Here is a 26,961-nt window from a genome sequence, read left to right as displayed (position 1 = left end):
AAAACCTGTTGGCTAGATATTTGCCTGTGTTTTTAAATACCCATACCAACTTAACTATGATTAAGTAAGAGTTCTACAAACAAGTTCATAGCACGTAAAAAGGCATGTCAGAAGGAACAAAGTAAAACTGATGGACTCAAGTGGAAAATAAATAAAAAATAAATAAATAAATCACTAGCGAGGAGTTAGGAAGATCATGCATTAAGATGAAAGATGAAACAGATGCAATACACAGCAAAGATCAAAGAGCTCCATCAATTCATTCTGAGAGTCAAAATCCAGCTGAGCATGGGAGCTCTGTCCGCATAATAAGAAAGGTTGACTAAAACATAAGGATTAAACAGATGAGCTGTCTCCAGTGAATGTATGGCATAGGAAGCCCTGCTGAGCCACTTGTAAAGACACTTTGGAATTGTACACCTGCTACTTCACAGTAAAACCTACAGGAAGCCAGTCTGGAAGGGCAAAGAAATCCACTAATGCACTAAATAGCTATCTTTAGGAGAAAAAAAGAAGAGTCGATACAAGAAAATGACATTTAACAGATTTGCTCTTCTCTCTCCAGCTAGTTTGTTTCCCAAATATTTCTGTCAAAAGTGATATAAAGAAATTGCTACAACAACCCTCTCATTCCCTTGAAATAAAAGAAAAAGGCTCAGTGCATACCTAACCTACGAACACAGTCATGAATATACAACAGGGTCAGCCTAGGATTCTCAATGAAAATATCTGTCACCATAGGACAATTTTGGGACGTCTTCTTGTACTCCATCACTCATATTAAATGGTCAAAGCTCTAATAACTACAGTACGGCAGTATTAAATAAGTCTGAAGGTCACTAAAATTGATATTATTTGTATTACTTGATGCCGTGTTAAATAGTCTAACATTTAAATCTTCAGTTTTCTTGTCCTGTTCATTAAATAGATTGCAGTGGAAGCACTTCAGCAATCAAAAATGATACGCAATGACTCGTTTCTTTCCTCTCATTATCTTTAGTAACAAGAAATAAAACTAGAAAAAAAGTCATTCATAGACAAGAAACGCAATTGAACCAAACTTACTAATCTGAATGATTCTAGTACTAATGTAAAAGCCCTGTGGTCCATAAGCACAACCTTTATGTAAGTAAAAAACTGTAGCACTACACTTTCAAGCACTCTCAATTCAGTCGCTTCATTACTCAAAGGAGCCCAGGAAAACCTATGAAAGGATCAGAACTATATGCTACACCTCACTGCAAGGGACCAACAAAAGAAATCCTTGCATCAGAAGGCAGCAAACCATAACTTAATCGGAAAAAAAAAGCTGACTGAACATATACGTTTGGAATTTTCTTAAGGCTCTGCTTTCTGCTGGATGTTCAATTAACATCAGCTGCTTGCTACAGGTGGCTCTTTATTTATTTTTTAAATGAATGTTACCAACCCGCTTGTCCCATGAATGTTATTTACAATCACGTCTTTTATTCTTGTTTTAGTTGACAGGACAATCTCTTCAAGGATCTGGGCAGAGCTGATCTATTTGATTTGCAGGTTATCTACTGCCTGCAGATACAAGCACTTTGATTGTTTACAATGCAGGAGTAATTGGTAACAGTTAAATAACTCCAAAGACTGATTTAAGAGTCCTTCACCTACTGCATGAAAGTAGGGCTTCATCCCACAGCCGTTCATCTGGCTAAATTCTCAAAGATTTCAATACAAAAATAACATATTAAAAAAATATCAAACGCTATGATAATTAAAATCATCAATCGCTTGCCAGCATTATATATAATTTTAATGGTTTTAAATGAATTTGTATTTAAAAATGAAAATTATCATAAGAAGCAAGTATTTTCAAATTTCTCATTACATTTACAAAATCGGTTGCAAAAATGAGTATGTATTATACAACGTTAAGTCAGATTTCGACGTGCTTCTTTCAGCAAACTAATCCAAAATGAGAACATTAAAAGCAAATTCAGCAAGTATTCCTATAAGGAATTTTATGTGTTGTTTCATTGGTAATACATTGCTTCCTGATTGCATACGTTCAAGATGTGGATAACATTTAAAACAACTTTTCTAAAATTCCTCTAGCCTCGAGCAGTCAAAGAGAATGACTTTGCTATAAATAAATCAGGGTAATACTTTGTTTAGGAAAAAAGTCACAGAGCACATTTTATTTGCTGACGCCATTTTATGGCCACTGAACTATACTGTTTCACAAAATGGTGTGGAAGCACAATACCGGTAAGATTACACTGATTGCTAACAGAAAAACTCTTAAGCCTTATATTCCAGGCTTTTGCAGCATAGGAACCAGAAAACAGTAATGAAATATGTCACTGGTTTTCATACACTGCTGGACAACACCATCGTGGACATAGTCTGACCCAGGTGCTAAGGCTAAGGCTTTCCACTCTGTGGAAAGACACTCCATTAGTACTGCATGAAACTCACCATGGCTCAGGAGCAAGGCTGAGGTATGCAGGAGGGCATGGGGTATCCCTGGTCCTTCATCATCACTGCAGCTCCTTCAGGGAGTATTGCAGCAAGAATTCTCAGTAACTTCTGTATAAAATTCAAATGGGTTTGAACAGGGTGACCGGCTGAGGCGCCAGACAAGTTTGATGCACCTGTTGGAGGACCAAACATGATGCCAATGGAAGAGCTGATATGCTCATGCAGCACTGTGGCTGCTCTAAGTCCTTGCTGGATCCCCTTCGGCTCTGCGCAAGGTTATCTGCAGCATTTCTCAATCCAGTTTGGGCAGAACTCTCTTTTCAAGAGAAGGAAAACAGAAAGAAAACTAAGACGGTACCTAAATCCTTAACAGTAGAACTCCTTGATTTCCTGGAGCACAGATATTGTTAGCACACCATCAAGAGGAAGCCCATCATTTTACACATTACAACCAGCAGTGAATGACACCAGGACTCTTGCAGATCCCAGGTGCACGTCCTGCAGAAACCACTTAAGATATGTAAGGAGAGGCTTAGCCAACTTTTCTTCCAAAAAACTTGGTGAATACACCATTAATAAAATATTACTGCACATGTGAAAATCACACCACTTTAAGACTAAATTGCAACCATTTCTATAGAGACATTCCAAAGACATTTCTCCTGAGATAGAGCTGCCACCTTGAAAAATTTCACCCTGATTCCCCAGCTGCTTCGGTACTACAGCTGTCATTTAAAAGGTCAGAGCCATCCCTTTTCATAATGAAGGCACTGTTTTTCTTCCTCTATCTTTAAATACTCCTGAACAGTTTTAGATACTCTTGAAGTAACTTTTGCAATGAAAATATTTAGTATGTAAATGAAAAGGCAGTATGAAAAAAGTTCAAAACTGATGTTAAGTGAGGAAATTGGCTCTGTTGCTATCTTAATCATTAACCTCTATTCAAGATCTGCCGTAGGATGTGCTTGTTTATTTACATGTTTGTTTTGCTTTTAATCTGAATAAGAAACCGTCAGCTGTTGCAATCTCCTTTTCTAAAATAAACAGATTTCCCCCCATAAACATCTAGAGATTCAGCAGAAGGAAAACAATACGTTATCTGATTCTTTCAAGTTAAAAAGAAAGAAAAATTCCTTTTAAGCTTCACAGTTCAACCTAGAACTTTAAGAAAAAAAAAAAACCATCTGAAAATACTTTGAAGTATGCCAAACAAAAATAAATAAATAAATAAATAAATAAATTGCACACAACTCTGAAACTTCTTTGCAATTGGCTTCAAACCAGACTTTGTTCTGCCTTTACAGAAAATTAGAGGCGCGATTCATTAATTTTTATTTATTTATTTATTTATTTATTTATTTTTTGTGAGGCAAGACAATTATTTTTCAAGTCGTTCTGATGATGATTTATGTGTACAGCAGATACAACTGATCAGTTCTGCATATCATTCTGGCTTCTCTTTGTAAACTTAGCTCACTGGATTCAATTTCCTACTTCTACACCATTCTTCTTCATACTTCCTGAAGGAGAAGATCAGACAATAAAGTATATGCAAACTATAGTACCATTTCAGAGAGACTACAATTATCAGCGTAATTTTTTTCTTCCACCTCACCATTCAGTTTGTCTGAAAGTTTCACATCCGTTATACTCTTATCGAAGTATTTCAATTGTACTTCAATCAGGGAAATATATTTCCTGAAGTTAAAAGTGTACTAAAATTGATAAAGGCAATCACATTGAATAAGACAGGTGAGTTTTACAGTCACATCACACAAATGAAACCCTGTTTACAGGAAAGTTTCCATACACAGGTTTTGTTTTAAGACAATATACAAAAACACATACATATTGTAAATGCTACTGTACCCAGAGTGAATTCTGCTTTTACAATTTCCTTGATAGAGTGTCATGAATAATCCAACTTCATGTTAAATTCAGATATTCAGTCTCATATTGAAACGTCACTTTGTCTATGAACTTTGTCTGTTCAGCTTCATTTAAATAGTGGATAAGGTGATACACAAAGAGAACAAGGGTAAAAGAGTTTTGACCTACAGTTTGTACTTCAAGCAAAGGAGATAACATAAGATGCAAAGGGAAACGAACCAAAAAAGCCCTAAAAAAATTTATTTTCTCTCAGGTTTAAAATACTCATAAGCAAAATCTGGTAATATTTCCTAAGCTTTTCAGATTCAGCTTTCACTGATGAAGACAGCACTACAGCATTCACTTGCACATGACCACACGTACCTAAATCTGTAGAAAAATAGATCTCTGAGTCCTTTCTAGTCTGAACTATTCAAAATGGATTATAAGCATTTCTCTGAATGATTTCAGGCACTAGATGGTATAACTGCATTCAAGCTTGCCACACTTCAGAAATGATCATGCATTTACCATAGTTTTCATTATATCAAAAATGCTTCAGCTTCATCAGCAACAGATGAATTCATTAATATCTTTATTAATTCAAACGATTTTTTTTCTAATTTTTTAGACGCCCCAAGGTTCTCTCAGCAATATTGGCTCCTTCTCTGTTCCATAAAATCGTAATCAATCTCTATTATTGTCATGAAAATGGTATTTGTCACTTTGCTGAGAAAAAAATAATCAATACATCTTGCAGGGCAGAACAGGCATTTAATGCAGTGAATTGATGCCTGTTAGAGAAATTTAGCTTGCCAGTAGTTTGAGACAAGCTAATAGAAAACCAGAAAATTCACTGAAGGTTGACAGATGAATATACAGACATGCCACAGAAATTAATACTTGGGCATTTTGTATAGCCTGTCATTTCACATGGTAGAGAGAAAATAGATTTAGACAAGCAAATCCCCAAGGAAATCTTTTTCTTTTTTTCTTTTTTTCTTTTTTTTTTAATAAGACAAAAGCCAAAAAGTATGTGCAAAAAGAATTTCTTCACTGTGTTATTTTTGTAATTATATATGTTTCTGGAAAAAAAAAAAAATCTGATATAATCTTATATTTAAATGTTTTGCTCCAGAGATGATACTGAATATGAAAGCACTGTTGACTGCTAAGTGACAAATAGAGCAAAGGCTCTGAGGTAATACTGAACTCCTGATACTTCCAGAGAACACAGTATTATAAATAAAAATCAAAGCATTGCTTCAAAAATGAGTACATAAATTTCACAATGGCATTGTTCAGAACTTTTTTTTTTTTTTTTTTTTTTTGAACCATTAAAAAATAGTGAAAGTGTCATAGCTGGTATCTACAAAAAAAAAATAATAAAAAAAATTCAATCATACTTCTCATGACAAATACAATATCCTCAAAAGAACTGCTAAAATTATTTGAACCTTGTTGGTAAAAAGTTACATGCTAGGAATGCAATCTTCCCTCCTGTCTGCTGCCATCTGCAGAAGCTGTCAAAACACTCCTCCTTCCAATTACGCGCGTTCTGTCTTTCACTTGCTCTACGATAAGCCTATAATCTGTTTAATTCCCTTGTTTGGTTGGTTTAATAAACAACTCTTTAAAGTCGCAGGGCTCAGCAAACACAGCACCCAACACACAAGCTGCAATTATCCATCCTTCTAGAAGCACATGAGCATCACTGACAACAGACACATCCCACTGCCAACAGCAGGAAGAAAGGGGGTGGCAACAGTCGTGGAGTTTTGTTGCAAGGCTATAGTTTTGCCAAGTGCACCTGAAAAAGTTTTGGCAGTAAATCACTAATCTGCTAATTGCTCATTTTTAACTTGCTGCATTTTGGGAAGGACCACTTCTGACTCTCTTCACTGTGGAGAAATTTTCAGTTCTACTTCACGGAAGTCTTTCAGAAACCTATAGAAAACAACAGCTAATCCTAGCATGAAAACTATCACCACATTGCTCATCCGGCATGCAAGGTTAACAAAGCTTCAAGAAAAGACTGTCTCCTTTCTTAACTCCATTATTCCTCAGAAGGTGCCCTGATTCTGGGTTGGATGTAAGTGGGACACTCTTCAGTGACCTGCCTGAAGCTTCTAGCAAGCTGCAACAGCGTGAATTTTAAAACCTGAGGTACCTATCAGATCAGGGAGCAGCAAAGAGAACACTCCTCTAAATGCCTGAAAATGCAGCCAGACAATTGCTCATGGTGAAATGCAATCATGCTCTAATTCCACAGACTGAGCAAATGAGCCCATCACACAGGTGCTGTTTGGAAAAAGAGGAAAAGAGTAACAACACTTTTTTCATAACGTGCAAAATAGCATTGTAGAGTAAAAGGAAGGGCTATTGAGGACATCAATAATTTTACATATCTTCTGAACAGTCCAATACTCATGTTCAAACACTGGCGAACAGAAGGGAGGCAACTTAACACCTTCCTGCCTCTACTCACAGAACTGAAATAAAATCAGGCAACAGAAGTCTCTAACAAGGTGGAAACTGAAGAAATTCTGTATCTCCTACTGCCTTCACTGTTCTGTCATGGATATTTAAAAATATCCTTGTAAATTAGAACTTATATTGCCACTACTGTTCTCATTCCAATGAGAATGGTGCTAACCCTGAACCAATTCTTAGCCATCAGAAATTTGCAGTAGAAACTGGAGGATTGCTGACTTCACTGAGATTCTCCCAAAATAGGCAATTTAATCCAAATTTGTACTCATTTGTAAAAGAATTCACCCTCTAGACTGACAAAATTCAGGTTGAGTTTCCTAAACTAAATAAAAGGAAAATAAACTTATAACAAAACAAAATTTTGCAAGCCTAGTAGAAAAGAAACAGTAATACAATTTGCAGAAGTTTTGCATTTCGTAAATAACCAAGTCATTAAAATGAGATAAAATAAAGATGCCAAACTCTATAGAAATTTGGCAACACAAACATACAGGTTCCCAAAAGCCCACTGTACTATTATTATTATTTTTCTATCACCAGGTTCCAACTACTATTGTACAATATAGATCCACACAGCTGGCATGAATGACAGAAGTCACTGTTGCATGACACTGTCAACATTTATATTTATGCCTTGTGTGAATGCAAACATTTGTAATTCACCGTAGGAAAGTTAAAAGGTTACTAGAAAAGATGACAGAATGTTACAGAATGCATGTACTATATCTTGGAAATTGCTTGTATATTTAAGTCAGAAGAGCAAAGCACAGATCAGAGGAAATGTGACTGCGAATTTACCAGCTCTGGAAGTACTTGCAAATGTCGCTGGCTCCATGAGAATGTATACACCAGATCTGCTTCATGCAGATCTTTTGGGGAATGACAAGAATAAACTCAATGTTAAGTATGAATATTTTTGTAATCAGTATGGTGGACCCTGAGAGAAATACTCCATTGACTTTTTCTTGGGCTTTCAGAGACGATTTGTAGGAGATGATGAGGAATTCAAACAGTTTTGAAAGCACCATCCCACTTAAGAGTGAAAGGTATTTCCAATTCAACTCCTATATTAGCTTACTGACAAAGGGGTATAAATTTTAACCTACAGCATGTATTAAAAGGAAATTAGATTTTACTGAATACAGTAATTTTTCAGATGGTTGTTCTCAATTTCACAGATATTCTTCAGTCATTTCCATACGAACAGTAAGAACTTCTGCTGAACCCACAGAACAGACCAATGAATTAACAGCAGTGGTGAAGGAGGGCTTTCCTTCTTTACTCTTCTCCCCAGTCATCGATGATAACTAAACTGCAAAAATGTTCTTAGCAAATTAAAAAAAAACACATTTATATACAAATACCATCTGTAAGAGTTATTATAAACTTTTAAGTCTTCTTCGTAATTCTCTAAGCCCAATCGTATCAGTCTGCTTTCTCAGAAATATTAAAGACTTTTAGGGTCTATGTGAAAATTTTTGCTAGTAAGACTCACTGAAATTATGATGCAAGGGCATGATTTTACATCTATATAAGTTAATGAATAATCTGCAGTAGTATAAACAGTACAGGAAGAAAAGTCAAAGAACTAACGTGCAGCCAAAATAGAGGATAATCCACTTAGCATCTGGTCTCATTTACCATAAGCACCTGTCATGGCCATTAAATAAAGGATGCCTTCAGTTTAATTTCCTTTACACCTACAGTGTCCTTTAGCATTATAAATGCATTTTTCTTGACTTCAGATAAAAAATTCAAAATACCAAGAAGTAGATATCGTGTTCCTTTCACTTATTGCTAGTGACCAAATAAAAACTGTTGGGATTTTGATTTCAGTAATTTAATGAAGGGCTTTACATGACATAGATTTTCTTCTGAATCCCCTTATTCCCCTCCCTTTACATTTGCAAATAAAATTAATCGATCAACAGACAAGGCTTCATACAATATTAAATAAAAAAACATAACCAATCTAAACAATCTTCTAATTCCCTCTCAAAATCTCACCTTCTTTTCTAAGAACAATTATGACAGATACTTTACATAGTATGCCCTTTAAAGACTGAGATACTGAAGTTTTAGGAAAAGTCTTTGGTTTTCCACAGCATCCATTTCTACTCTCTTCTTCTGCAGGGGGTATTAAGTTGAAGCTTCATGCAGAATAACAGCAAAGGTCGTCACACATACCCGCAGCAGTGACAAACTTCAGTGAAGAACAGATTGTCCTAAGTCTGCTTTATTTACTCTTACAAAGAGTGCTAACTCTTTTCATTTTAAGTTAAGCCTACTCAGTTGTGGGTTTTGAAGTCAAGGGGTCTTGAGAGTTATATTTGATGCATAACAAGTTCTTGTACACCAGGATTTTACCCATTAGATTCTTAAGGAAAACATCTGCTCTGAAAATGCAGGAAGTCAAAATGGATGAGGCAACACCCTTTCATCTCCTCCCTAAGCTTCTCTTCTCATCTTCAGTTGTAGACATAAAAACACGTTTTCTTTGAAGTCCAAGCCTTCTATTTCCTCATCATCTTTACTTCTGGTCAAAAGTATTACAAGGAAATGGACAGCTTTCATAGAGATCAACAGAAGCATACCACCACCACTAAGCAGAAGGGACAAACTTCAGCAAGGCCATCTGCTGCCTCTTTTGTATCTACACAGAGGGATTCATCAGTATGACCTCAACTCCTCCTATATCACAGATGGGTGAAGGAGGTGGTCACCAGTCCTCTTGGAGCTCCCTGCTTTCTTTCTCATTCCCATAAGTCCTTATCACAACTTCCAGTGTGACAGGGAGCACATAAACTGTTTTCATTCTTACTGGAGAAAGAGGTTACGGAGCAGTCTTATTGTATCAGATATTATAGCTTGGTTTCTGCAACAAGATCAAGGCTTGATCAACCAGCTTCAAAAGTCATAGCAGAGGTATCAAGATGGAAAATAAGAACCAAAGAAAGAATCACGAAATCTATGAAAATAAATTGTTTCATGTCTTTGTAGAGAATGTGACAAAATGAACATTGACTTGACATATGGTGCAGCAGAAAAACACAATGTTGAATGCATCAGGACATAGCAAAGCAGCAGGCAGAAAAAGTATGGAGTTAACAGTTTACTCGCTTCCAGCTGAGACAACAACAAGGTTATCAGTTTCTTGCTGCCTGACCTGGAAACACCAAATGGTGAAGTTTCTTCCTTACCAAAGCAATGACAGAATGAACATAGATATTTTTGTTGTTTCTTTCACCTTCAAAGGATGTTTTCCCCCTGCCTGATCTTCTCTAAGCCTCTAGAATTCCTTAATAAATAGTATTTCTGCTGCAGAAGCTATCTTTAGCTTCAAGACTAAACAAAGCATTGCAAGGAGAAGCATCATGTTATTATCTGCCCAGTTACAGGTGTTGAGCAGGAACAAGTGCTACATATGCCATAAAAAATAGTACCTTGCACTTTGTAATCTCTTTCCTTGGGAAATTGAGAAGCCACATAAAGCCATAATTTAGTAAACTCTTTTGACAAAACTTTTGCTTTGCTTATTACTGACAAAATGTTCAAGGTGGCTTTAGTGCAGGTTCCCTACAACAGGCTGCACAGGTAGGGGTCCAGATGAGTCTTGAATATCTCTGTAAAAGAGACTCCATAATCTCTCTGGGCAGCCTGTTCCTTATCATAAAAGAGTTCTTCTGCATGTGTATGGAACTTCCTATGTTCAAGTTTTAGGCCATTACTCCTTGTCCTATCACAAGATAGAGAAGAGCTGACTTCTGAGAAGAGCCTGACTTCATCCATTTGCCTCCCACTTCCCCTTAGATATTTATAAAGCTTTATCAGGTCCCCACTCGGTCTTCTTTCCCCAGGCTGAACAGACCCAGGTTACTCATCCTTTCCTCATACAGGATGCTCCGGGCCCTTAATCACCTAAGATGCCTCAAAAGCTTTAATTTTGGATCATGTCTGTCTGAAGAAAAAAGAAAATGGGGGAAAGAAAGTCAACTTGCTGTTCATTCCTTCATGAATGTTCTAGTTATTAAAACACCAATATACTATTCTTTCAGGACATTTATATGGGGCAGCATCAAGACAGTTTAGCTGCTCCTGTATTGAGCTCAGTACCCTTTTAGGGAGCATAACTTTAAATATGAATGCATCATATCTTCTATGCTTCTGTACCTGTTGAGAATTCTCAACATGAATTACACATTATAAAGTTTATTCTTCTGCTCTACAGTGGCATTTAATTCACCAGAAAATGTTTATTTTTAAAATAATATAATGAAACACATTATATACACCCTATAAATTTCAAAGTGAATAAAAATTTGAGCAAAGCAAGCAAATACAAGATGAACTCATGGCCACTTACTTCCTTTTTCTGAACATTGGTAATACCATCTATTACTGTATGCACTTAATCAATCTGAAGAGTGGAAGGACACTAAAAGTGATGTATAACAGGTGAGAATAGAGTACTATAATTATATTATACCTAACTGATAAATCAGTTCTTAATATTACTACCCTACTAAATGTGAAATCATACTATTTCACTGTAGTTTTTTTTCTTTTAAAAGAAAACATAACATCCAAATCTTAAGTGTCCTCAATTTTTTTTAAAGGCTGCCTCAAAAACATCATTCTTCTGTTTCTTTCTTAGACTAAATGTAGGCAGGAGATGTTTAATTCACAGTTTGGTTCCTCAGTACTTCCATGAATCCCACATAAGGACTTTCACTTTTGTTTTGTTAATAATAGCACCATGCATGAGGTGGTCATCAGAAGCTCAAGGAGAGCACTTTCCTGTGGACTGTTCTCAGTGAGGGTCTGCTCAAAATGGAAAAGGAAGAGGAAGGAGATAAAGATCAAGAAAATGGCAGAGACCAATTAGTCAAGGCAGCCTGTCAGAGAAACCCAGCATCAGGAATGAAGAAGCTGTCTCACTGCACACCAGGCCCCAGAAACAGCAGGAGCAAAAATATATATTTGGGTAAAGTAAATCCTAAATGGCATTTCTCACGTTAAAAAAAAAAATCAGGGGAAAGAACGAATCTTATGTCTAAAACTGTTGAAAAATTTGTACCAAAGAGAAATGCTAATTGCTAATTTGGGATCTGATTAAGACCTTCAAACTGTGATACAGGGATTACACAGAAAATGAAAAAGATCACCAAGAAAATAGGGTATTTGGAAAAGGACAAATATTGATGCCAAGTAGAGTGTTAATGTAATTGTTCAACTTTCTTATATAATGATTTTATTACTTCTCACTATCTGCAAAAATAGGCCAGAAGAACAGTACTCAGCAAACCTGAAAAGCAGCTGTAGCAGAAAACACCTCAGAGAAAATTTGCTCTAAGTAGGGAAGAAAGTCAGGAGAGAAAAAATAAGACTAGGGAAACTAAGGCAGCCCACGGTGGCTTGGAAAAAAACAAGTTTTAAAGAAATCACATAACTACATCTGCGAAAGCAGGAGTTTGGAAAAGGAAGAAGAAAAATTAAAAGTCTGAAGCAATGTTCCACTGGGAGCATCCCAGAAAAGGTAGGCTAGAGAAATGCTCTGCTTCATAAGAAGTCTGACAGAGGAGGCTTTACACAGTGTAGCATTCACTGGGTAGATAATAAAATTAGACCAATACAGCTAATTTTATTTAGCTACAGAGGGCAGAAAAGACAAGTGTGATGGAGCTCACCATGTAGTAAATGATTTTGGTTAAAGAACTTCTACAACACAGTTCTGAAACATTATGTAAGAAAAATGAATTAATAGTTTGAAAGAGAAAAATACATATACTTCAAAAAAAACACCAAACCCAAACACTGTGTTGAGTGACCTCAGGAACAGTTGAATTTCCCTTCGTCATGAAGAAACCCCGTCTTTTCTATGCCCAATTAGATCAAATTAGATCAAAATTTGCCTTCTCAGAATTTACTAAAACTTACTGGGCTTTGTCTAGCCTTCCTTCATCTTTTTAAAAAGTCATTTTAGTCTTTCTTAAACTGTGCGCAATAACAGCTTTCTTCTGTTAGTGTGTACAGCTATGGCACATGACTGAGAACACTCAATTCCGTTCTACCCCTACTCGTCTGCTGCTGTTCTGCAAAGTAAGAAACAAAGTGACACTGAAGCTGGAGGCCAAACACCAAAACCAAGCTGATTTCATAAGAAGTTATTAAAGTAGATTTAAAATGTAGAACACACAATCATCTATTATAAATAAAATCTCACTTAAAATGTTCCCTCTGTATATTCCCATGCCCATAAATTCCCTATTTCCCCTGCTTATCCCACAGGGACATTCTCAATTTCTAATTCCACTCAAGAGAAATCATTCAAACAGAGACTTACTTTGAGGTCTTTCAGATTTAACATAAGATAGGAAAACATGTTCTGAGAGTTCTGACTCATTCAAGTGCCAGGAACAGTTGCAGGTGATGAGGTAGGGGAAATTATGTCAAAACTGGAAGAAAATCAGTTTCAAAAGCTGTTGTTCATTTCACAGATGCTAAATACATCACATGACAGTAACCATTTTCATACTGTTTCAAAGGCTTGGCTTTATTTGGCACTTCAGTGATTTAAAAAGTTGTCCTGTTACGGCCATAGCTGACTTGAAAAACATGCTAGACTACTTCACAGGAGTATGGACTGAGGCAGTTAAGAGAGAAAGAGCATCTTATATCCCTTACATCCATGTCTGTGTCTAAAATTAATTTAAACATCAAATAGATGCAAAAACCATACATATACATATTTAAAACACTCTTTCAAAAATATCAAGACATTTGTCTTGTAGGAGTTATTGCTCTCGGTGAAAATACTTACAGAAGAACAGAGACTTTTGATGATTAATTGAACCAAAATAGGCCTACACATTACAAACAGAACAAAAAATAAAATCCTTTCGTATTTCTGCCTTCTACATTCTGGGTTGTTTTTGTTCTCAAACAACAAGGCATTCCCATGGTGCTGCACTGTAAAGCTGAAATCTGTCCTGTGACTTTCAATCATAACATCACAAATACAGTTAAAAAGTCATTTCTGACTCAAAAATCTGTGTTAACTATAAAAATGTAAGTGTGGCATCTTTTGTGATTGATGTAAAACTAAAGTACACTAGCAGGTTACAAGCATGCAACAGAGGTGCTACCATCCATGATTAATGGAGTAGAAATTAGTATTCTCAAATGGTGCTTCACTGCACGTTTGCAAGAAATAATACCAAATAATTCAATAAAACAGTAATTAAAAACCTGCCTCAATTCTCCAGGTAGTGTTGCAATTGTGCTCCCACAACCTCACAGCTGAGCACAGAGAACTCAGCTGCCTCCATTGAACTGCGCATACACAATCCACCCACCACTGACTGCTGCTGCTTCATAGGGGATCCAATTACTGATATCATTCTGACACTGGAGATTAGCTGATTGCCAGTTCAGTGTGCTTACAAAATCTTATGTGTCACAGGAGGCCCTTTACTTGTTTCTGTAAGACAAACAGTATTTTTTCTCAATCTATTAAAAACCCACTAGAATGTATTCTCTCTCACGTGTAGCGCTTCAGCCCCATCCTGTTGGACTCAAAGCAAATTTCCCTTCTCAAATTGCCATAAAACAAATGCATGGTGACAGCAGCAGGAAAAGTACACTTTTAATTGTACTTTTTAAAGAACAGATTTAAGAGAAGCAGGAGCCATGTAAGCCACTGTTTAATACTCAGAAAGACCACCGCTCTATTTTAAGCCTGAGAATGCAATCTATTTAAAAAGCATTGATAGACTGCATTGGTCTTTCCAAATTTCAGAGCAGGCAGGAATAAACATTTGTGAAAGACTTTTGCTTTTTCTATTCTTCAGTGATGTAAACAGAATTAATTAAGACAGTGGAGTATTAGTTTAATTCTTTTATCATTCAGTGGACATACATCAATGCAGTTCCAGAACTATTTTCCCATTCCAGCTCTTGAATCAAACTGAAAAGACGGCATGGAAAAACAAACTATAAGTAGGGCAAATTAATATCTAAGCAAGAAAAGTCAGTTGCTAAGACAAATGTGAAAGACAGAATGATGAGCAAGAAATATTTCTGTTTTCTCACCATCAACACTGGTATTGTTACAGGCAGACATTCTAATGACTCTGCTGATTATTCAAGTGTCTAGACTGTATCTACATGTGAGAAAACAAGAATACCATCCTTAATGCTCCGATGAACTTTGCTATCCATTCTAGAAAACAATGTCTTCATCAGCTGTGACCAGACAATTTATATTACTTTGAACACTGTAGGATTGTGTTGCAAATAACACCTTCTCCAGAGAACAAAATTTTTAACTGATGTGGGACATGATGTGATGCCACAAAAACTCAGAATAAAGAAACTCAGACTTTATTTATGTTCCTATATTCAAGAAAACAAAACAAAACAAAACAAAACCAGAAGGGTATTCCACAACACCCATTTTAATTAATCTTATCAAATCCTCTTTAAATAAAGCTGGAACTGAACCCATGAATTTCTGAGGTTGAATTTTACCCAATGACTATATGCAAATTTTGTTTCAAATGATAAAAAAGACTTAATTCACAACACAAGCACCAAGAATACTGTGAAAGAACACAACAATCAGGGTTTAAATAGTATTAAAGAGACAAGCTGCATTTTCACAAGTCAAATACAAATCTCGTTTGGATTTGACTATCCTCTTAACACCCTTCTCGTAAAAAGTAATCTATGGAAACTTACTGGTGAGAAGTATATTAGAGCTATATCTTATGTCCTAACGGGGGGTAAAATAAGGTGTACAACTACAAAACAGCTTAGGGCAGATTAGCTGTTTCTGACTTTCGGACCTCACTGAATCCCCAGAACAGCGTAAAATCAGACCTGGGTAAGGTAGGATGGGAAGTAATGTCAGGATGCCATCTCATCCATCCTTCTTCTCCCATCACGGAGCACCAACCTGCCTGTGATGGATGCTGCCTCATTCCCAAAGTCTCCGGTAGAAAATCCACAGTATCTCCAAATAATCAGATGCCATCCTTTACTAACCTTACCTTTAAAAGGTTTCCCTAATGCCTAACTTAAATATCCCTCACTACAATCTAAGCCCGTTATAATTCTTGTCCGATTCCCCACAGACAAATAGGAAAGTTTACTCCTTTCCTCTTTGCAGCAAGCTTTCATGTATTTGAATTTAAATAATCTTTTATTCGGCACACAAAGAACCCTAATTTTTTAAAACTGTGGGTTTTGTGCAGTTTTTCTGGCTTGCTGGTCCTTACAGCTCTCTTCTTTTGGACTTGCATGAAAGTCAGACTAGCTAAAGGAGCGTGACGTACAACAGTACAGTGTTAACTTCCACCACACTAATTTCTTTACTGCCCATATACCAAACCTGTGCTTGCCTACTGCACTTAGCACTTAAGGAGTGCTGCTGGTTTCAAAATAAGCAGTTCTTACTAATAAAATCACTGAAAAGGCAATAAGTAAATTTATCTTCCTAAATGAACATTACTTAAAGAAAAAAACCTTCACTGATTTATAATTTTCACTCTGCTTTTGGTGTGAATACTGCATCATCTATTGAATGCAAGCTGTTTTTGAAGTAGCAAAGTACTTAATGGGTTGAAAGACATTTCATGTATAGTCATCCTGAGTTGGTATTCAAAAACAGGGCACAGAAATAAACCTGATGTGTTCATGCACCTGAACTAAGTTACTTCCATTAAAAAAAAATATAAGTGCAATACACTGCGAAGAGAAGTTCTCCGTTTTGAAAGAGATATCAGTGACAAGCAGTTGTAAGCTCTTTGTAACTCACACAGGTTAGGGGTCATCAATCCCCTTGTTGAACATTACCAGACGAACTCACTAGTCATTGTTCGTAGGGCAGAGCTGCTACAGCACCGAATCCAAATTTTCAAAATACAAGTGCTGATATTACAAGTTAAGCATTCCTAGTTGTTAATTCTACATTACATAATTGAAGTAATAACACTTTTTTGGTGCTTGCCCTAAGTACCATACTAACCACACCTCATTGCCAGCACTGACATCAGCAGAGTGTGAGCATCACTGCACATTATTCCTTATGTGCCAAAGCTACCCAGGAAGTCTAAACTGGTGCATTACAAAGTAGAAATGTGTGTATGAGCTAACACATTCCAAGCAGGTTTGCCACTCTGTGGCACCAAACATTTCTAACCACTTATCAGCTGTAAAGCTGCTATTTGCATTTTATACTCCACACTTGAAAGCATTACAGCTGCCTCTGGCAACAAAGAAAATGCAAAACCTGTTGGAAGAAAATAAATAAAATAAAGCTGTTTCCTATGGGACAATTCAAAGTCTCACCTCATCATCCTGAGACATCAGGGATTCTGTGTTGCCTCTATTTTTATTAATAATGCAGCAACAGTCTTTCAACCACTCTTTCTGAAGAGGTGCTTTTTCTTTGGAAGAGATATGAGTCATGTGATTATCTCACTCATCTGGAGTCAAAGGCTAAAAACTGATAGAGGTTCTCACTATCAACTAGTCTATAATTTGGCACCTAGAGAAGCAGTAATAAATGGATGTTTATCTACTCAACAGGGAATTTCATTTTACTCTCCGCCTCCAAAGTCATTACCTGCACAATAGGAACAAGCAACAGAAATACACAACATAATAAACTATTGCGGGCTCACTGCCTAAACTGCACCTTAAAATAATTTTCTGTATCAGAAACTGCAAGCAAACTATAATCCACAATATGACTTTGCTGACACAAATGGCATTTGCACCTCCTATGAACAGAAAAGAAATTTATGATACAGATAAAGTTTCTACTGTTCTCACTACTGTTTTTCCTTGGTGAAGAAAGAAAAAAAAGTTAAAGATTTCTTTTTTTCTCTGAAAAATGCTGAACCAGAGAATTCTATTAAATAAAAGTTGGATAAGAGACTTTCTGTGTAACCAAAACTTGACACAAATTTTAGAGTTTGTTGAAAAATATCATATGTTCTCAACAGCAATATAAAAATATTGTTCAATTAGATTGCTTTAACATTTAAACTTATGCCTGGAATGCATCTCGCCAGTAAGAAAATAAATAGTACTTTTAGAATAGAACCCTGTTAAAACCATATGCAGTAACTTATTCTGAATTATGATCTCTATTTTTCTAGACTTGGCAGATTAATAGAAAAGAGATGAAAATATTTGTGAATCAAATAGCATTGAAAGTACATAGCCATATTATAATTCTTATTTTTTTTCTTTCTTCTTTTTTTGGGGGGGTCAAGGAGGAGGGTTTTTAGAGTGGTATTTTACAGTATGGTACAATATGAAAAGCTAACATACTTTCATGCGATACTTGTCCACTGTCTTAGTCTTAATGACAGTGATTCTTGTCAGTATTGTATCTCTTCAAGAATGAAAAGAGTAATTCTTTTCCTTTTTTTCCTTTTTTTTTTTTTTTAACATACTTTGGAGATATTTCAGTGTAGAAATAGATACTTCAGTATATCTCTAGCCCATTACTAATATCACTTAAGTGGCTGGATAGTTAACCTGTGATCCTATGTAAGACAACACAGCAAGAAAAGGAAGTAGTCATTAAAGGAGCCAGAAAAGTCACTTATATAAATCAATATGCAGTAATTGAAAAGAATGTAATGAGAAGAGATGTTTGACAAACATCTGTGTTATTTAAGGCAGGACTATATCACCTGCTCAAAACTTGAGAAAAACACTAGGAAGTAACTCCACTTGAGTTTAAGCAAACAAGTCATTGTTTCTGTATTGTCTAAAAAGAATCAGTCTATATTAATCTGCAAATTTGGTATTTCTAAAGTTTCTTGGTTACTCTAGCATGACTGGACTAAGTAACTTTTTTAAGGTTAAAACACACGATACACCATCATAGCACAATATACATTTTTATGTTTCCATAGCTCACAAAGAAAACTGAAAGTGTTAAGTACATCATCATTTTTCCAGCCAAAGGAAAGGATTTGCTTCTAAAAACATATTTGTTTTTATGAAAATAGCACACTTCCTGTCATAAAACCTGGAACATCAGTTGAGGTTTGTGTTCTTTGGTTGGTTTGTTGGCTTCGATTTTTTTGTTTGTTTGTTATTATTTGTTTGTTTGTTTGTTTATAATCTACAAGAAGGAAAAGACTACTGGCAGGAAGAGACATCTCCAGAGAAGTTTCAGTGAGAGTTAGTCTCATCCCAGACATCCCATGCCCGAGCTACAGGCATGGGGCTGTGCTCAACTCATGTAACTATGGGTTATCTCAGTCACCATGAAAATCTTATGCCCTAGACTCTTCCAGTCCTGCCTTCAAGCTCAGAACAACAACAATCAAATTATTTCATGTAACATGAATTATTTGTCAGGCAATAAAATATGATAATAAGATGTTTCTCTCCATGGACAGCATTCTGCACAGTGAAGCTTACAGTTGTCATTTTCAGTAGCAGACCAAAACAAAGCAAATTCTCTGCAAATCTCAGAGTTTTCCCACAGCATCAAACTTTATACGCTGACAGAATAGAGTGGGGAAGTCTTTTTCCCTTTATGTACCATTATTTGGCTAAAATAATAGAGGATTCCAGTCTAGCTACAAGGCATGTAGTTTTCACTGACAATAAAATTACAAATAAAAGCTTCAGCTTGTAACAGAATGAAACCTAGGAGCTTAGAAATCAAAATTCAACATACATACTGGAATTTGTAAATAAATGTACATGTATATCCATCATCAAGCAGGAGTCCTGACTTACATTTTATCAGAACTTGACTGATTGTGGACAATTACTAATTGTTTATCAGGAGTGGTGAACTTATTTATTAGTGTTTTCTCTTATATACATACTGTCTGAAACTAGGCCTTCACTGAAAAGTCATCAGAGAGACTGAGGCAGATATGGCAAGGTGCCACAGAATGCAGAGAGTGGACTTAAATATTCAGCCTTGCTAGTCAGCCAGGAATTTATTCTTATACTGGGACTCCCACAAAAAGCAACAGAAAGCAGAAAAATTACCTTTATATTATAACTTCAATAATTATTTGGGGCCATGCTGAAAGGAAAGAGGGGGAGACAGTCTAAAATTTCAAAATCTTCAAATTAAAACGATGCGTACTAGCATGAGACTGCATACTCCATGGAAGGTAAGCATTTTGTATCATGGTGCACGTCTTAAGGGTAATTGACACCAGAATGTGACCCCCACTCTATGTGTCAAACATTACCATAAAATCAATAGCACGTCACATTCCCTGCGCTATCACACACCTGTGTCTCAGCCCGGAGGCCTGCAGCCCTTGGTATGGAGTCCCTCGAGGTGCAGGCCACGTTGGATGGGAAGCGATTGCCCCACCAGCCCCAACCATCTGCAGAAAGAGCGCGTGGCAAAACGAGGATGGCCTCTGGCAACTTTGGGGCTCTGTCAGCAAATCCTGTGAAACAGAAAGCATACAGTTTGTTTTCCACACCACGGGTGACATCATCATTTGAAGTTGTGCTGGAGCTGCTTTGTGACAAGCACAATGTTAAGACATGACAGAAATATACTCACAGAACAGCCATCCTGCCAAATACACTTAGACTCAACTTAAAGCTTTCACTTGATAGTCCTCTGCTTAATTCTTTTTTTCCACAGAGAATACAGTTTCCTTTCAAGCTTGTTATGAATCAAGCTTTTCTTCTCTTTATAGACAAATTAGTTTTTTAATGGCCTCTACACTTAAGCAGGCAAACAGTTTACCTTATCATAAGACACTAACAAAAACTTCTGAGTTAATCAAATGTCACAATTATGAGAGGAAATAAAAAAAACAAAAACATAAACAAACATGAAATGAACAGCTACAGTTCTCTGAAAAACTGCAACAGATCTCTGCCTTGAGTCCCTTCTCCTAAAAGACTGCTAAGGCAGTAGCTTCTCAGTTCAATATTGCAGAACTGTCAGTCTATGAGAAGTTCCATTTTCCCAGATGATGTACAGCCTTGTTGGTCACTAGCACTTTCCAAAATGTGACACAACTTTCATAAATGGTTGTTGTTTTTCTTTTTCTTTTTGGCCATATAAGAGTGCCATTCTAATAGACTTCTTCTTGATCAGATGTTTGTGTATGGACCTACTACAACACACGTAATCAGAAAATTAATACAGCATACCACCCTCAATTGAAATTTTAGCACCTAAGGTCATCTCCTACTACGGGTTTCCGATGTGCCAAATCATTATTCCTAAGTATGGTGATTGCAGTATTGGTACTGCAGTATGCACTTGAATTTCTGTTTGAATCTTGTTCCTGGATATTTTGATTTATGCGGTGGTACTCAATTATTTCTCTCCTTTTACTCCACCTGAGGCTTCCAAACCCAAGGCTAGCATTTTACTCATGAGGAAAAAGACAGATAATTCCCATGACATAGATGAGAAAAAGATCAAAACCACAAATCCTCGTGTTCACTGACTGCAAAAATACCATGCTCAGTTATCACTGCCAGGCTATCAAGCATAGCTCAGTCAAATAATATCAGTGAGGTCACTATTCAGAGAAGCAGGTGCTGTGTGCTTCATAACTGAAGATACTGAGGCACACATGACCCCAGTGCTATATGAAACAATATACATGGCAACTTTGCCTCCTGAAGCTATCCACTATGTTCCTCTGTAAGAATCAAAGCCGAAAAAATCCATTTTCCCAGGTTAACACATTTTTCTATTTCAAATACTTTAAGAAAACCAATAATAATAGCACTAGATTTTTCTGAAGAAGAGGGTTTGCAATGAAGAGATGACAGCGCATCTCCATCTTTAAACACATAGTAGTAGCAAATCCTCAATGGGGATGCTAAGTGAATTCACAAACATGTAGGATTTCATGTAATTTTATACCTCCACCTCTGCTTTTGTCGCAAAGGACCTTATAGACTGGGACTGAGCAAACCTAAGGGAAGTTTGGAACTTACTGAATATGTGGTGCTGTTTTAGCATGTGATGAGAAGTCAACTGAATTATAATGGCATACATTTATTTCCTTACCTTGAGAGACATTTTTTGCATTAATCACTGTCTGTAATGTTTCTGAAAGCAGTTTGCAACTTTTCAAAGCTTTGAGAGTAGCTTAAGAATCACTTTAGAGGTGTGCCATCTCATTAGCCACTGAAATGCAACTTCGTTGCAAAGCTAATGGAAGAGGGTGGGCATTAATTTTGGGCAGAAAAAGAAAAGGAAAAAAAAAAAAGCAGCAACATGTTTTTGTAACAGAGAGAATCCTGAACTAGCAAGTGTTTATGAGAATGACCTCCACAGGAAACTATCAACAGATTTCACACTGAGTGCTTTAGGATGGGGGCTTTATAAAGGACCAAACGTTCCCTTCTTGGAATAAAACACGTGACTGCAATCAATTTAAGCATTTGAAAAATCAATGTCTAGAGAATTCAGTTCTGCCTCAAAAGACTAACTGGTGAGTGTGGGACACCTTGTTGAAATGCAAGCATCCCCACAGTGTGTTTAAAAATCATGGTCAGAGAACGGAACATCTCAAGCAAAAAAATACTGTGCTGTGAAAATAGGACATATATACAATATTCAACCAAGCTAAAACAATAAGGATACCTTTTCATTTACCTATGGTTTCAAAATGCTAACCTCAGACTCTCCACCTAAATCCCAAGTGACCATGAGTGGAGGAGTTAGACCCTACCTACCTAAAACTAAGTGGCATGGGAATTCCTCTGCGCTGTACTGCAAATGTCATTTGTCCATGTAATATACTTCAGTGAGTAAAAGAGAGCTACTAAGAGAAAAAACTGGCTACCAAATTAAACCTTTTTTTGCATACATGAACAGTAAATTATTTATATCGCAGAATATAACAGAAATATAAGCTGCAGGAGATAATTTCTCTAGTCCTCATGAGATATGCATTAAAAGGTTCAACAAAAGATATTATGTCAGATTGTGCATTTACTTTTAAATTATTGATGAGCTACATCTATTGTCATTTGTGCTTGCATTAATAGAAACAAAAGCAAATACTAAAATTCTAAATAGAGTGTGTCTGAAAAAGCATGTGTTCATAGGCTCCAGGGTTCCCCACAGACCTGAAGGGATTCTCATAACCTCACAGGTATCTTCAAGTCCTAGAATTTGCATTCTGCTTTCCAGCTCAGCTTGCAGATGTTTAAAAATACATGCAACAAGACAGCTCGCTTTTGGCTACACATCTAAGAGGTTCAAACATCTGAATTATTCTGTCTGAGGTCAACTATGATATGTGTGCCAAATTAGGTTGAAATCCAGCTGGGAAGAGCTGTGAAAATGCTAAGATCTTTGGTACTAGGGAACTTCTGCTTTTTTTGACCGATGCACACTCTTTCAGCTCTTCTTCCAGAGAGAGGACAAATTTTCAGGAACCAAATATGTAATTTGACCAAACATATAAACTTACACCTTATAAATCTATATATTTCACTCACTTGAATTTTGTCTTACAGATATAAAATGCTGATTGTGATATTTCTTAACAGTTTTCATTAGCTACTGGAATGCTAGAAGACAAGGAATACACATCACATGCATTTGTGTACCAAGAAGATTTGTAAAAAAGATTAAACACACATTTCCTAGGATTTGGAATTCTAATATCTCTACACTTTTTAATATAAGCAGAAAATATTTTTCAGTAGTTTGGGATCAAGGCATATAACCTGAGAAAGCAGTATACACCTGGGATAACTCCATCAAAATTATACTATTCTGAACAGATATAATTCCAATTACATATGTGTTTCAGTATGATTTGGCTACTTCACCAAAGAACTAATGCTCATCCAACAATTTATGAAAATTTTTGGCACAAGTCGAATTGAGAACTAGTAATTTAAGGAACTCCTATGACTGATACTCTAAAAATAATTTCACATGCATTTTTATGTGATGAATGATATTTCATAAAATAACATCTCTTGAAACATTTCAAAACAATTAAGGTAGAGTTAAACAGAACAAGTGGTTCTGCTCTTCAGGGATTTGTCTTTACTTAAAGTCCCAACCCCCAATCTGAAAGCAATCTTTGCTTTTTCTTCTCCTGGAATAGATAGCACCAATTTTAAAGCTACTCTTGGGAAAAGAGAACTTAAAACAGAATTATCCATAAATGAAAATCATTAGCATTTTTTCTCCTTACTAAATACATCAGATTTCAAAACCCAAATATTTTAGGAATTTTAAGCCTCTAAAGAAAAGTCAAATAGCTACTTCTCTTCAGCACTGCTAATCTCTCTCCTCACTCCCCCGCTGCCTCCACCAGCTTCTCCCAGGTTTATCTTACTTCTTCCACTAAAGAAGACTAGAAGAGTCTAAAAGCAGTGGAGAATGGACTAAGGTGCACTTGTAAATATTCATTTCATCCTGAAGACCTACACAGTAACATTCACTAGGTGTAGGACACATTTTTTCATGAACAATCAACATACTACCATAAGCCTGAAATGTAAGCCTCAAATATGCTATAATGGACTAATTCCAAACGTGTCTGAGATTGCCATCTATTAAGAAACCTCAGAAAAATAATCAGTGTAAGAGGTAACTTCTGGTATTTGTTTCTTCCCTAATTATATGAAATCAAAATCTACACAGTCTATTCAACCAAAGTACTCTATTTTTACCAGTATGGAAAGAAGCTGTTTATGATATAACTTTAAAATACACAAACCATCACAGAAGCAGTACAGAATATTGCAGCATACTGTGTCTAGATATACGAAGCGGAAACATCAGTCGCATCTGTTCTGGAAGCTGAGTTTGCAATGGCAAATTCATAATTCAATTTCTACCAGAAACCTGCAAAGCTGTTCAAAGAGTGGAAGACACTAGTGGAAGACCTGACCTCCCTGTTCATTACAGATTCCTACTGAACATCTGTGCATTATTGCCTCCTTAACCAAGCCAGAGCAGAGCCTCAATAATATCATGTGAAAATCTATTTAAGGATACCCTGAAACAGATACCTCACTTATCCAAAGGAAAAATCTAAAGCCTCCAATGTGCAAAAAACTAGTCAAGGATGCTGTCCTTGACCATGACACAGAGCGGGCTGTTTAGGAAGAATGTAAGAACAGGGCATACTCCTCCTACTTTCAATCAAATCAATGATTTACAGAGAACTGATAGGAGCAGGTCACATCTGAACAGTTGAATTTTACAGCCACCATGGACGTTACTCATTTTTAATTGATTTAAAACTTAGTCCCCCTTAATGTCCTCTGGCTCTGAGTTCCACAACCCAGGTTCAAGCTGCCAGGAAGGGTTTCAAAACTTGCCTTTACTGGGCAGCCAAAAGAAACATTAAATAGATGTTCTTTGGTTGCCTTCTCCGCAAGAGTCTTGGTGGAAAGAGCCAGCTCCAAACATATTTGCCATAGGAGACACACTTCTCTCTCTATCACACTCTCTCCTTTGTTTCATTTTTTTTCCCACTTGCTCACTTGCTGTGAACACAATGGTAATTTCTTCTTCAGGGAAACCTCTTTTCTCCCAATGCCTTGCAGAAGATCCAGAACTGCTCCAGTAGATGACTGATACATCACTTTGGTCCATAAGGCTTTCGGTTTCTCTTTTCTTGTACTAACATCTGTATCTAGCTATGGCTGGTTTCTAAATTAGGTGTAGTATTTGTGAGCATTAAAACAAACACTCAGAAGACCTTTCACCTGCTAATCAATTCCTTTATTTTAATGTAACTGTAACCTGCCCAAACTATCCATATAGTCCCAAGAAAGCTGGAGGCTCAAGATCTTGTTCAAAAGTGGTAAAAAAAAATAAAATCTCCACAGAAATGAAGTGCATTTTCCCTAAGCCCTATCAAAAAGAACAAAATCAAAGGAATGGAAATTGATGGAGAAGGGCAAAGTTTCAAAACACGACAACATTTTTTTAAATCAGACAGTTGTTATTAACTGAGCATTGGCCACAATGGCCATTGGAACACAGTTGTCTGTCTGTATTTCAGCAGATTCATTAGATGTTTAGTGTGATGCACAGAGGTATGTTAATTTTAATGAAATAACACTAAGAATAGAAAAATTAAGATTGAACAGTAGAAGACACCATCAGTTAGTGAGATGTGTTAAGCTAAGAAACAGTCCCGTCCCTCGTGGCAAGAAGTAAAATTTCTAAGAACATCTAGAGCTAAACAGTGGAAAAAGCACTTAAAGATATGATTACTCATAGGGAAGAGAAAGAAAAACAAACAAAAAATCACACAGGAATATCCACCTGTCAGGCTGCTTTTCATCTCTATCATCAGTGATTCTTTTATAAAAACAGTGCAAATCTGACCAGTCTGAAACAACCTAGTTGCAAATGCTCATGGATGGATATCATATACTCATGGATAGATGTCCCCGCAGAAGAGAAATAATATGAGAATATGAGGGATAAGTGGGGTTAGCTCAAGGTACTTTTCTCTCCCTCTATAGGCACTACCCCACATGACAGCAACATTCCAGAAGATCAATGAAATTGGTGAAGCGATAGAGGGAGCCTCATAAGCATGGATTAACAAACAAACAAACAAAAATAAACAACAACAAAAAAACAACAGCAAAGAAGCAGAACCTAGGCTGTAAAATTGCTTTCTAATTCTTCATTCCCAAAGAAACATTCAGAGAAAATGCTAATATTTGCTTCCACCCCCGAAGTGTCCTGCGACAGCACTGTCATTAGTTAGCATTTCCATTTCTACAGACATGTGTTAGGACCTATTACACTACTATCTAAGCAAATTATACCAAAACTGTTATATTTTCTTCCTTAGTGTGACTCATGCCAGCTGGACTAGTCTAAATATTAATAAACATCATTAAATATATTATATTCAACATTAATTCATGCCAGCAAGGATAGCAAACAAGAAGAAAAGGAAAAAAAAAGACTATTTCAATAAATCATGCTCAGATGCTGTGGTGACTAGTGTTAATAAATAAATAAATAAAAACAAGACTTCCAGAAAGTCTCAGGTATTTTCAATAAATGGATAGGTATGTCTACCAATCCTTCCGTCAATATTTTCACTGCTGTCACTTGGTAGAAGATTTAAAAGGCAATACAGGAAAGTCTATTATTTGCTAAAAAATTAA

General features: G+C 36.3%; 1 long non-coding RNA gene across 2 annotated transcripts in view; it reads right to left on the bottom strand.

The window, feature by feature from the left end:
• The window catches only part of LOC146545280 (uncharacterized), a 76,502-nt gene that overhangs the window by 31,935 nt on the left and 17,606 nt on the right, over positions 1 to 26,961 (bottom strand). For both annotated transcript variants that reach the window (XR_014883237.1, XR_014883238.1), the window contains one exon: positions 20,098 to 20,261. This is a non-coding gene — a long non-coding RNA (uncharacterized LOC146545280). The remainder of the gene's footprint in view (positions 1 to 20,097; positions 20,262 to 26,961) is intronic.

The sequence above is a fragment of the Meleagris gallopavo genome, chromosome 1 (genome assembly GCF_905368555.1).
Source record: "Meleagris gallopavo chromosome 1, MGAL_WU_HG_1.1, whole genome shotgun sequence".
Taxonomy (NCBI): Eukaryota; Metazoa; Chordata; class Aves; order Galliformes; family Phasianidae; genus Meleagris; species Meleagris gallopavo.
The sequence above is the reverse complement of the archived record's forward strand: the minus strand, read 5'-3'. Positions and strand labels throughout refer to the sequence as shown.